This window comes from Gymnoscopelus braueri (genome assembly GCF_963280865.1).
Source record: "Gymnoscopelus braueri genome assembly, chromosome: 6".
Classification (NCBI taxonomy): Eukaryota; Metazoa; Chordata; class Actinopteri; order Myctophiformes; family Myctophidae; genus Gymnoscopelus; species Gymnoscopelus braueri.
The window spans coordinates 16,455,348-16,469,097 of record NC_137607.1 but is presented as its reverse complement, the minus strand read 5'-3'; the positions used below and the strand labels follow the sequence as shown (position 1 = coordinate 16,469,097).

Sequence of the window (13,750 nt, the reverse complement as noted above, 5' to 3'; positions counted from 1 at the left end):
CGCGAATCAACAGCCAGGGAATTTAGTAAATTCACACACTTTTTTGTGATATGGCGAAATTATCGTACATTTGGGCATTTTTGGAATTATTGATCACATCGTACAGAGGGTAAAATCACACATCATCTGGCAACACTATGTATATTAAACGTGTTTCTTGCTTCGCTAAACCCAAAGTTCTGTAACGTTAAAAAAAAATGTTTTTGAACATAATGTCCTCATACTGTAGAAACCAACAGCTGTGGAGCACCACCACATCTTGACGACGGAGACATCAAAGACACGCCAAGACCCGAGTATAACTACGGTGAGATCGTTGAATATGTCTGCCAGAGCCTCTACGTCATTGAAGGTGGATCTCGTACCTGTCAGAATGGTCAATGGGTTGGAGATGTGAAATGCCTCAGTAAGTCACTATTCTTTCTTTAAAAAATATGTTAGAATCTGTTGTTACGTTTTGTATATTCAAAGATTATATTGATTTCAATGAGGAATTCTGCACCCAGCCTAGGGCTGGACGGTATGACTTCAAAACAATATCACCATTATATAGAGCACCGAAGTCTGACGTCACTGCCACTAGAGGGCGCTGTTTCACAGGTTCGTAGCTTAATTTTGTGTGTTGAAATCCCCATTTGGGAATCTTAGATCACGTCATATAAGAACGGTGTTCCAAACATAAACTGGCGAAAATGGAATTAATTCAGCCTTAAAAGTCTTAAGAACTACTACTTCCGGATATGAAATCACTGTCCCTACAGCAGCCGCGTTCATGGCAAATGTAGTCTTTGGGTCGTTTGACTCGTTTCTAGTGTTTATATTGTGTTACTCTTTGGGTAAATGTGTACATTTACACCTTCAGTCGATGCTTCATATCCATATGAGTAAAATCGCCAGGGTGGTGTGTTTATTTTTGGAACACAGTTCTTATATGAAGCGATCTTAGATTCCCCAATGAGGATATCAACACTACAAGTAAAGCCACGAACCAGCGGAACAGCGCCCTCTACTGGCAATGACGTCAGGACTTCAGTGCTCTATTTCAAGCTCAATAGTGAAGGTCACAACGCTCACAAGCTCATGACGCGCCACGATGCGACACGTTGTGAGCTTGTAGATCTGCTATTTTCAAATGTTTTTGTACGCCACAATTATACAACAAAGTATATTGGGTTATGTGGTTAATCGAATTTGTTACGTTTAAGTCGGTTATTGTTCCAAATATTGGTTTCTACATTATTTTCGGTTAATTGCCCAGCCCTAACCCAGCCTACATGGAATTAGAAGAGAATGTAAAAGCAAGTTTGGTTGAGTATATAAAAGGATCTACAGTTAACATAATGTTTATGAGAGCATTATGGAATAGTTCATGAAGATTGGTTCATGTTGCTGTCTTTACTATAAAACATTTAGTAATATAGCAATGCCTTCAAAAAATACATGCATGGTGAGATGCCCCATAGTCTAAAGATCAGCTGTCATTGAATTATCATCAAGGAGAACTTCACCCACTTTCAACCTTATCTTCATATAATCGGTCCTCAATCATGCTGATTTGGACATCTTCAATCAGCTCCAATTCCCGTCTACTCGCTCTGCATCTTAGAGGTGGGCTGTGGACAGTTCAGACACCTAGCTACCGATGACATCATCGATTTGGATTCCAAGCTAATTACAAATCTACAGCCTTTCTCTTCCTGGAAAGTTAGTTTTCTAAAATAGAAGCCATTGTTCTTGCATCAATAAAATAAAAAGTTTGACATCTCGTTTGAAATGACCAAACCATCTTGATCATTAGTGCGGACCAATTATGTGAAGATAGGTTGAAAATGGGTGAAGTGGTCCTTTAATGCTGTCCATGGAGTGGGATCATGGACCTACCATAGATGCCAATTCATACTGTAATGTTAAGAAATTACAAACAATTTACCATGTGATTTTCAAGCAGCTCGTCAAGCATACATTTGTATCTCTCTTGTCTTTAATCCGTTACAGAACCCTGCACTGTGGATGAGGAAGATATGAACCGGAACAACATTCAATCCAGACATTCACATGAACATAAATTGTATCTAGAACATAATATACACGTTACATTTATTTGTAAATTCCGTGGCCAGACCAGTAACATTGCTCTGCGTCAGAGGTGTATTGATGGTACGATAACGCTGCCTTCTTGTTCAAGTTAGAATATGGAGATAAGAGGTTTCTGCCCGACAGCAATTAAATGAATAAGTAATAATTTGACAAAACATGTTGTAACATCATAAACCTGGACTCTCTGCAGTGCCCTCACCTGCAGCAATCTGAATAAAACATGGTCTCTTATTATCAACTCTTTTTGTCTCTGTCCAAAATGAAAGGAAAATACCTAAATTAATTGTCATAGTTGATATCCATTGCACTTTCCCAAGATTTACTGGTTTAAAAAGCCATGTGATATCCTGCACACTGCTCTTGCCAAGAATCACATTTATTAGAATACTAACTTTTTGATCTTGCTGGTATTTGTCATACTAAATAAGTATGATCAACAATGCTACACCCTTTAATCAATTCATATAGACAACACCTGGTGTAATATTAGGTTAACCAGGTTAAGGAAGGCTAACTGTGGCCCTCTGTCTCAACTGACTGATTATGACCAGAAAAACTCGTTTTCCCCAGAGGCTCTTAGCAGCCAGGGCCTATAAACTAGTGCAAGAGTCCCCTGTAAAGTTTGTGTAGCCCACATCTCAAGTAAATATTTTTGTGCTTGATGGTTGGTCTATTGTATATTCCTACCGTACATTTTATTATAAGCTTGAATGATTAAATGAGTCTTTAGAAACAGCTACCACCATACTATTGGCTATAGTCAATAGCAATCACCAACACATACACACACACTATTATAATATATTAATAGTTAGGTTTTAAAGAACCCATTGATTCAGTTATTGGAGCAAAATGCAACCAATTAGTTGGACAACTTTTTACCTCATGCTGTACTTTATAACAACACCTTGCTGTTTTGCCTCCTGCTGCTCATCAATGTCATTTCATATGCATGGTAATGCACAAGATACAAATGTTGTATTTATCACACACTGAAGATAGATTGTTTGAAACAACTCTTTCTGGTATATGACCCTGCTTGCCCTCCCTGCCCCCTCCACCTCCATTTTTTCATTTATGTATTGAAATGCAATATAATTAAGGCATTCAATTTAATATGGTTATTTGGGTCATTACTTCAACATTTGCCCATAGGTTATTTAAAGTTTTAAACCATATCAGATTCAGAACAATGCTAAACTTTTGTATTTGACGTGATTTTATTAACCCATTAGGCAGTCCTAGCTGAGTGAAACAAACAATTAATACATTGGGGGGGGGGGGGGGGCTATATAGCATAAAGGATATTCTTCCATGATCTGTTTGCCACGGATGACCACAGATACACACAACTTGTAGTTGAGGTTTTGGAGGGGCTGCAAGTGTCGTTTCCACAGAACTTCTCTTCGTTGCAACCGTTGAGCTGTGCTGGCGCAGAAGTGAAAGAAAGCCACCACTCTTCATTGAACTTCGAACATAAATAAGAGATGGCTCTCTCATACGCACACACATCAGGCCATTATGCTATTGATATTTGAAGAGGAGAAACTGAGTGAACTGTGCAGTCAATTTAACAAGTCAATCAAAACCTTACCAAAAGCCACAGAAATGAACCACACAATATAATAACAAAGTTCAACATCATGCATGCTCAATACAGCTGGCACTAGCATAATTGCAGGCAGTAAAATTCTGTTCCTTTTTACCCCTAAACCCCCTGAGAAATAATTATTTAAAAAATGGTAATACTGGACTGGGAAATAGACTAAATCAAATATCACTCTATTTTTGGCCTGGACCTGGCTTAGAGGTCTGGGCACCTAGTTGCTCATTTTAACAACACTAATCTTGTCTGGTGGTCCCTGTCACAAAATATTTTCAGATGGGGGTGCGTGGCCAAATAACATTAATTTGGGACATGAAAAAGAAGCACTGCTGTACATGGACGGGGTGGCTGCTACAGACCTGAGCCCGTTGCCGGTCCTGAAGGAGGAGAGCCAGGAGGAAGCAGGCCTTGGTAAAAAATACTGCCTCCCTTGTCCGCCACCTTATCACCAGCCTTCTCCCGGTATCTGTGCAACAGGTCCAGCAGTGTCTCTACAAAGTTAACATGGAAACGAAAACCGGGGGTGGTGCAGGTGGACGCCGGGCATGAAGACGTGGACGTTTAGCTATACATTTAAAATGTAAAAGCGTAGTAGAAAGTATGCTACTTTCCAATAAACATTGATATTATTATTATTAGTAGTATTAGTAGTAGTATTAGTAGTAGTATTAGAATTATAACAATAAACAGAAAATAAAGGACTATTACATTTTAAAAAAAATATGTTGAACAACATGAATATTATTAAACATGATTTTGGGCATTTCTTTGATAAAAACAAATCCCAAAATCATGTTCGATTGAACCCAATTTTTTTCACTTTGAACCACAGGGGCAAATGTTAAACACAATTTTTCAGAAGCATCGTTTTTGGTGCTTTGAAGACTGTGTTTATGTACAATAAATGTCTGAAGCTGTGAATACATTGACATTTGTTGATCACAGCAGAGACAGGAATATTTATTTTAAAATCTGGACCACTAGCAAGTTAAACTTTTAACCACTTAAAATCTACCATCCCTATTATGGGCATGTCAACATTTATTTTTAACCCTTTCATTGTGTTAGGGTCTTTTTGGACCCGTTTTCAAGTTTGAATAGGTAAAAAGTAGCCTACCCTTTACATTTCTTTATTGGAACGAGGCTTCATGATATCCTCAGAAATAGCCATTTTAACGCAACAAAATTATTTATCATCAATTTAATTAATTCTGATGGTCTCAAAAAAAAAAAAGTGACACTTGTGGTGTTAGGGTCCGAAATGACCCGGCAAAGAAGTGTGGCTCAATTCCCCCCAAAATTGTCAATATTCAATTTTTACATGTTTGAGAGTGAGAGAGAATGAATGAATGAATTAATGTCTTTATTGCAGACTCAAGGTCCATAGATACATACAAATACAGAGACTTGTCCTCAATTAGCATTTGCTATCAGGAGTAAAATAAAGTTTGAGTTTATGGAAAATAAATGACTTTTTATCTTCTATGGTATACGGGTCATTTCGGACCCTAACACCACTAGTGTCACTATTTTTAATAATTTTAACATTTTTTAAAGTAAAAAAACGAAAACAAGTATTTTTATTTTTATTAATTTTTTGGAAGTGTGTTCTAATTATTATTCTTAATTATTATATTATAGTTAGATAACATCATTATCCATTGCCTTCATTATAGGAAATTGAATGAGTGAATTTTAACATTTTTATAATAGAAAACGAGATATATATTGAAAGATGAAACCCTAGCCCTAACCCAACATAATATTTTAAAAAGTGTTTACATGGATATGAATGCATTACAAGTCAGCTATGAGGTGGGAGGGAAAACAAATTAAAATACTTATTTTTTGAGTATTTTGGGCTGATTTAAATCACGGGTCAAATTTTACCCGCTAACACCACAAGTGGATGCAGTTTTCTAACACAATGCAAGGGTTAAATAAAGTAAAATAAATAAATAACAGATCTACATTACAGATTGTGGATATCTGCTATTTTATTTTTTTATTTTTTACGCACGCACGCACGCACGCACGCACGCACGCACGCACGCACGCACGCACGCACGCACGCACGCACGCACGCACGCACGCACGCACACACGCACACACGCACACACACACACACACACACACACACACACACAGTCCAGGACCTATTCCATTGTGGTCCATTGTGGTCCTATTTAAAATTAAGTGGCAACCCACGTAGGAGACAGTAATAGCTGTAAAGAATGTAATAATGTAAAAATAATAATTATTGTATTATAATGATAATTATTATTATTAACGTTAGTATTATTATGTCCCCACTGCTTTGGGGTGTTTGCCACTGTATATTTGCACAAGCAGTTAAATGTGGTATAGCTTATACTCATCTGGAGCAGTGGGCACTACGGGGGCAGCACCCGGGGACTAGTTAGGGGTTAGTTGTCTTGCTCAGGGACCTCATCTGGCCTCATCCGGCCTCATCTCATCCGGCCTCATCTCATCCGGCCTCTAGACCCATTCAACAGTGTCTGCCCCCTGCCAAATTAAACCAATTTACATCTCAAAGAAATACAAATACGAGTTTACTTTGGCAATGATTAACTTGCACTGATCAGAAGCAGGTCCACATATAGACTATATATATATATATATATATATATATATATATATATATATATATATATATATATATATATATATATATAAATAATGTGTACATGAATGCACGCACGCACATATACTGTGCATGCGTGCTGTCATGGCTGGCCCTAACCCTAACACAAAGGCAACTAAGGCATATACTGAAGGTAGAATAACATAATAGAACCGGATAAACCTAAGTATCCAATGAGGTGTGGAGTCAGTAAATCAGTAGTGTGTGTAATGTGTGCATGAGTGGAACATGATGTAATGCAAGGTGTGTGGATGGAAAGTATACATTAAAACTCAAAGTAGGAAAGGCGCATGTAGAGCTGAATGGAGAGCAGGTCTGTTTTTCTCTGGATCTCTCTACAAATGGTATGATCATGGGCTACTTATTGGCTCCTGGAGGCACCGGGCCCAGGTGCTCTCCAATGAGCCATTAGCAGGTATGTAGGACTGCCCCACCCTGTTCACCTAGGAAGATCAGTATTAGCAGACCAGGCAATCCCATAGACCATATTCACACGGCGGCCATGTTGCTATTAAGTCAATGAAGTGCCACCCCGTTTCCACGGCAACGGGGTGGCACTTTCAATGTTAAATTCCAATATGGCCGCCGTGTGAATATGGTCTATGGCACTCCATGTAAGGGATCACAGTGCGTGCATACGTACGCATACATACATACATACACACACACACACACACACACACACACACACACACACACACACACACACACACACACACACACACACACACACACACACACACACACACACACACACCACGGAGCCGCGACGCAGAATGGAATGTGGCTCCCTGGCGTTGCCATGTTGGCCTATTGTAGGCGGTTTAGGGGCAATATTGGTGGTAGAGTGTTTTGGCGTTGGTTGTGAAAGTGCAGGTGGGTGTGGGGACTTGTTGTGAGCTTGTAGATCGGCTGTTTTCCAAGAGGCAATGTATATGTGTGAAGGCGCTTCGTTTGGCCTTCTTTTCATAGACCTTGTTGCTTGTGGGGCTTGTTTTGTTTGGCCTTGTTTTCATAGACCTTGCTGCTTGTTTCTCGCGCGAAACCTGTCAACGTTATCTCCCATTATTTGACACATAAACGCTAATAAGAAGAGATTTGATGAAATTGAAAAACGGGCTTCGCAGTTAAGTTCAGATGGTAATGGTCAATGGCTGTGTGCAAAATCAGAGCAATTGCTCCAGCCACTGAGGAGAACCGGGCAGTTTCACCATGACATGACTACTGACTACAGAGTTACAGAGTTACAGAGGTTTGTCAAATTATAGGAGGATTCATTCAAACTGATAACTCTGACTGGGGAGGGAGTGTGGGAGATAGGTGGGTTACAGTCTAATGATCATTACATCCTGAAAATATTTCTAAAGAAGAAAACAAAAATAAAGGTTGTTAAGTATAGCCTGTGGTGGACACCAAAGAGTAATAATAGGTGGACACTAGATGGAGGTATCTCACCTCAGCATGGTTGGTTGGGTGGTAATAGGAGGAGATATGAGGAAGTGACTTACCCTGTGTGTCTTCATGCATTTGTTTGGAAGTAAAAATCAGAGACTCCATACTCCGTCTGTTCGTCTCATTCTCACTAACTTCCACAAGCCTATCAAAATCAGTTGGAAATAATATATATATATATATTTTTTCTCTTTTACAAAAAGTAAAGTAAAGTAACTAGTTACTAGTTACTTTCATAATTTAGTAACTAGTAAAGTAATTAGTTATGTTTTTGGAGCAGTAACTAGTGTTGTGCAACACTGATAGCGATTGGGCATTATGTGTTTATTTGCACAAACTGCATATTGTTCTAATATTTCAAACTCAGCATAAACAACCAGAAGGAGGCAGGACCAGGGCGGAACAAGGCAGAAGGAGCCTGCTGATGGGTCAGCAATCAGATCAATGCTGTCGGCACAGGTGTGAATTCCGTGTTAGTCCTGCAGGATTGCTACAATACAGTATATAGCTACTGTATATATGCATACATGATCTATGCTTGTCGAAATGCTTTACAATCAAATCAAATCTTTTCATCACATGGTAGCAGTGACCACATTCAAACAGTGGCTATTTAATGTTTGCAAATACTTTTACTTCTTGGTAACAATTGCCTTGGCCCAGAGATCCCCAATTCAGAATACACAGCTGCCCGTGGTTGGTATAAGGATGGAGAAAATATTAGTATTACCTGTAATGAAGGGTATGAAATCAGAGATGATATTGCCACTGCTACATGTAGACATGGAAACTGGACAACACTTCCAATCTGTTATGGTAAGCCTGTGACAGGTTTTAAAATTCAGTTGATAAACAAATAGTTAGTTTACTGATTCAATCTCTGTTTATAACTTTACAATACAAATTATCCTGTCTATCTGTTCTCTCATGTAATTAATATATCTGTTTACAGAGGACGTGTATGGATGTACAGAGCCTGATGAAATACCCCATGCAGTAATCATTGATGAATACCAGACCATATTTCCTGACGAGAAGACCGTATCATATGAATGTGAAAAAGTGTATTCTGTAGCAGCTGACAAAATCAAATCCTTGTTGTGCGCTTTATGTCAGTGGGAACAAGTGGCTGCACCATGTGTCGGTAAGTGGACATTTTCTGAACATAAATTAGTAACTACAACATATTTTAGGATTCGGAAATCGACTGACATACCCGCACAAAAACATGCAGTAATCCTGGTCTCTGTACTGCCTCCCCCTGGTCAGCCGGGCGCCTGATGGAGGGGAAAGGAACTGGTTGGGATAACGTGTTCCTTCCACACGCTACGTCCAACCGGGGAAACTTCCCTCCGTCAGGTGATAAGAAGGCTTGTTAGCCCTCATGCATTGAAGGAGGCATGAGTTCAGCTCTGGGTTCTCCCTAGGTTGGCAGAGGGAGTGTAGCGCCCAGGATTTCTTAGGCAATTGGCACTGGGTGAAAAAATGGGGATACAAAATCGCGGGATAAAAACATGCTTTTTGTGAGCGACTAGGTGAAACCTAGCACATGGCTGGACCGTGTATGGGCAATGTGCAATGGGTGACTGGATGGATTTAAACACATTTTTAACGTTAGACTGGAAGGGGGTAGCCTACCCGCGACGGCATGTTGACTATGGGGGATATGAGTTACGATTCTGTCCCTGGCGGCTCGCTCGGTGGTGCCTCTCGTGGCTTAAAGGGATATTTCACTTTCAAAAAACTTTTGGTCATTTTATCATCTACTCAGGCTTGTGTGAGCCCCCCAGACAGTTTTTAAGTTGCTTGATTCAGTATTTAGACATTTGATATTCATTTTATCAGACACGCCCCCTTCCTATACAAACCCATTGTAACTTCTAACTCCATTTTAACCATGATGGATTCATCGAAAACACCCGTCCTTGGTTCTTGTGACTCACCCTGCCCTCCTAATACGCGAGGTGCCCATGTTTTTTCGATTACTTTTGGGCGGTGAAACCGCCCCTATAAGTGAGGTTTGGAAATTTGTACAATTATCCTGCGCTGTCATTGGCCAAAAATGGTCAAAAAAAAAACTGCACCGTGATTGGCCAATCACAGTCTATTCAGGACTGTGATTGGCCAGTGTCACATGACACATGTGCATAGCCCTATATAAGAAACCATAACTTAAAAAAAAAACATAAATTTGTTTTTTTTAAAGTTATGGTTTCTTCCATCATAAAGAGTGTTTCAATAAATGTATTTATCTTTTGTACATGATTGGTTGACTCCATTCAGTATTGTGATTAGCTAGCAAGACACCGCCCACTTCACACAGGGTGTGATCTTTTTAAATTAATTTAATTTATTTTGTTATTGTATTTTATTTTATTCATTTTCCAAATTTTTACTTTAAAATAAATGAAAAAAGTAATTTAAAAAACAGCCCCCTCACATATTAGGAGGGCTGTATGAGTCACCAGAACCAAGGACGGGTGTTTTTGATAAATCTAACATGGTTAAAATGGAGTTTGAAGTTACAATGGGTTTGTATAGGAAGGGGGCATGTCTGATAAAATGAATATCAAATATCTAAATACTGAATCGAGCAACTTAAAAACTGTCTGGGGGGCTCACAAAAGCCTGAACAGACGATAAAATGACCAACGTTTTTTTTAAAGTGAAATATCCCTTTAAGTCCACTTTAGACGGCACACCTCCATCGTTTTAACAGTTTTTTGGCGGACCCATCACCGTTTTACGTCTTTTACGTCTAGGTTTGAGAACGGCATCCTCATTACAATAGTTTCACACTCATTGCTTCAACTAACAATCAATTATATACAATTGTTCCAACATCAGATATCCACCATTTGAGAAAGGTGATGTCTTCTCTTACAAACCATTGATTCCACAACATTTCTGAACCAGTTCTATCTCTCAAAGGATAGAAATGAAGAAAAACAGTCTAGGGAACAATACCATGGTTAATTTAACACTGAAAGCATATTGCATACCATAAGGGTCTGCTTTTATATTTTAGGTGCCCCTTACTGGTGCTGCTTTACATAGACACACACAAAATAGGATGTCTCACTTTAACATTATCTTATAACCTTTATGATTTAAACATGACTGTATTGATCTTATATGAAACATCAATCCTATGACATCATTGTAATGTGCGTGCACTTCTTTCATTTCTTCCACCGCTCATTTCCACATACTTCAACATGTTGATGCTTCAATGCTCCAATGTTAGTGCTGCTGCTCATGCAATGATGCAATGCTTCATACTGTTGCTACTATTCCTGTACTTCATACCGCTGCTCATTCTGCTGCTACATATTGTTGTTGTATTAGTTTCATATAGCTGCTAATGCTGGGTCAATGCTTCTTCAATGCCCAATTGCTTGTGCTATGATTTATTATCGTTATTACTTACTTATGTGTGTCACCTTCTTGCAGAGGATGGTGTCTTAACCTCAACTGGAACTGGACCAAGTAATTATTAAGTTTACGTCTCCTTTTACAGCATACTTCCAAGAAATCTATCTGCTCCGGGTTCCAGTCCCTAATAATGCATTTATCGAGTAACAATGGCCATAAGCCACTCTGAATAAGAAACGTAGGTAGTTCTAAGTATTGTCTTCAATTAGAACTACGGAATCATAGACCTCTCATGAAGAAATATTGTGCATTTTAAAAAGCATGTTGATAATCAGTAAACATTTAAAAGTTACTTATCTCCAAGACACGACTTGTCACGGCTAGAAGCATGGCAGTATGCAAAAAACTTTTAAACTCTGCAAACATTCTTCCATACTGATTTCCCTACAAAAGTTCATAATTAAGCAACTCGATACATGCATGTTCAGACACGGGCCGTAGAACAGAGCAGATGATGTTCGCTTGGAAGTACTGTTATGGGTTAACGTTTTACATCAAACTCTAGTCTAGATACAGTGTCATAATCAGTGATTCTCACTGAATGTTGTTCATTGTGCTGATTCAAATGCTTTGACATATTTTAAGAAACCACAAATCTCCTGAACTGCTTGGCAGGTCTATCAATGCACTGGCTGAGCAGGATGACATTCTATCAATACAGATTGTATCAAGTACTGTAGAACACAGTACTTGCACAGGCGTGACGATCCTAAAACCCATCGAACAGCTCTACAAAAGTGCGCTCAAGGTGTTTGACAGGAAGCCTCACTCTTCATCATCATTGTAACATACTCAGGAGGCTCAATTTTTTTAGCTTCGACAATTTCAAAAAGTTCAAACAGGTTGGGGTCATACAAGTGTAACCCAGGCTTGAAATTACCCTGCCTGAATTTAATAATAATTCATGGGATTAAATAAGTTAATTCTAGTTGACTTGTGTAAAGTGCTAAAAACGATTAAAAGGTGCATTTGAAATACACACATTTAAGTTATACAAGTATACCTAAAATGTTGCTCTACAAGTCTGTTTAAAATGCGAAACAAGCTGTACACATGAAAGGAAAAAAACGTTGCCAAACAAACAACAAGGTGCCTTACAGGTTTCTGCAAAAGGTTAAAACTACCTGGCTCTACCTGTTGATTGCCTCCCCAAGTGGCCAATCAGTGAGCCTGTGAGCGTTTTATGACCAGCCCACTAGTATGCTACTTCCTGTTACTATATAAGCAGAGAACTTCCTTTTCCTGTTCAGATAAACATGGTGGTTCTTCATTGTGCTGTTGTTTACACAGACACAGAGACAATCTTTTGCAATCCACTTGGTAAGACTAAAAAATAATCTTCCAAATCAAATCATCCACATTCTTAATGTTGTTAGACAACTTCTGATGTGTATATTGTGTCATTTAAACTTTGTAGAGCAGTGTGAGACCAAGGTGTGCAAATCACTGACCAGCCAGGTGATTTTGCAGTGTGTGCCCATTCATTCATTGATCAGCGGTGAGTGAGACAATGTATAACTGTTAGGCTGATTTGACTCAGTTGATGGTTATGTTAATGAGTATTATAGCCACAAGTTGGCAGGATTTATTTTGTGTTTGTTACATGCTGAAACACTGTGATTATTGTATTGTTTGTTACTGAAGGAACATGCTGTTTAAAACACATGTAGTATTTTGGGTTATAGTGATTGAAGAGGTAATATTTAGTGCATCTTTCACCTGTTGCTAGCCAGGTGGGAGATATTAAGCACGTTTGAGCCATAAATACCTCCAAGTTACTTCTCAAAACAACCTTTGTGGACATTTGAAGTGTACTTTAATGCAATTTACCTCATTTCATTGTAAAAGTTAAAGGAGAATTTCATAGTATTTTTATTTGTGTAAAAAGAAGAACAGTTCATTGAATGTTCAATGCTTGAAAGATTGTAAAAGAAAATAAGCGCTTTAAAAGGTTTTCAATGTATATTGATGTACATGATTACTAAAAGAGAACATGATTAAGCTAATTAATGCAAGTTAAAAAGTGTTGATTGTTGCTATTTCATGGGGATTTAAGAACATGATCTACACAGAGTGTGTGTGAATAACACAAGCTATTGGGTCTTGTCTGATCTACTATAGGTCAGGTTTTTTATTATTGGGTGATTCTGATTCCAACCATCATCATCTCCTGGAGTGCTTCATGTGGAGAAGAGGACAGCGCTTCCCTTCCATTCACTGAGGAGCCAGGTGCATGTGAGACTCCACCGTCTCCATACCCAAAATCAACGATTCCCCAGATCCATAGATTCCCAGTTCATACTGGGTGGCGAGCTAACCAACCTACAGAGTCTGGACACTGATGGTGATTCTCCTCCCTCACGGATTGTGTGGTAGGACCAGTCAGAACACTGTCACGTTTCAGATAAGGGCCCCAACGAGAACAAAAACCTAAACTTTGGGAACAACGGGTTTTCATATTTTTTGCCGGCTTTATTATTTCCTTTGTTATTTTC

At 38.8% G+C, this 13,750-nt stretch overlaps 1 long non-coding RNA gene across 1 annotated transcript; it reads left to right on the top strand.

The window, feature by feature from the left end:
* The first annotated feature begins 12,534 nt into the window (after nt 1-12,534).
* Nucleotides 12,535-13,482, top strand: LOC308087309. The gene is made up of 3 exons (XR_013933313.1): nt 12,535-12,575; nt 12,673-12,753; nt 13,377-13,482. It is a non-coding gene; the product is annotated as an uncharacterized lncRNA (long non-coding RNA).
* The last annotated feature ends 268 nt before the right edge of the window (nt 13,483-13,750 follow it).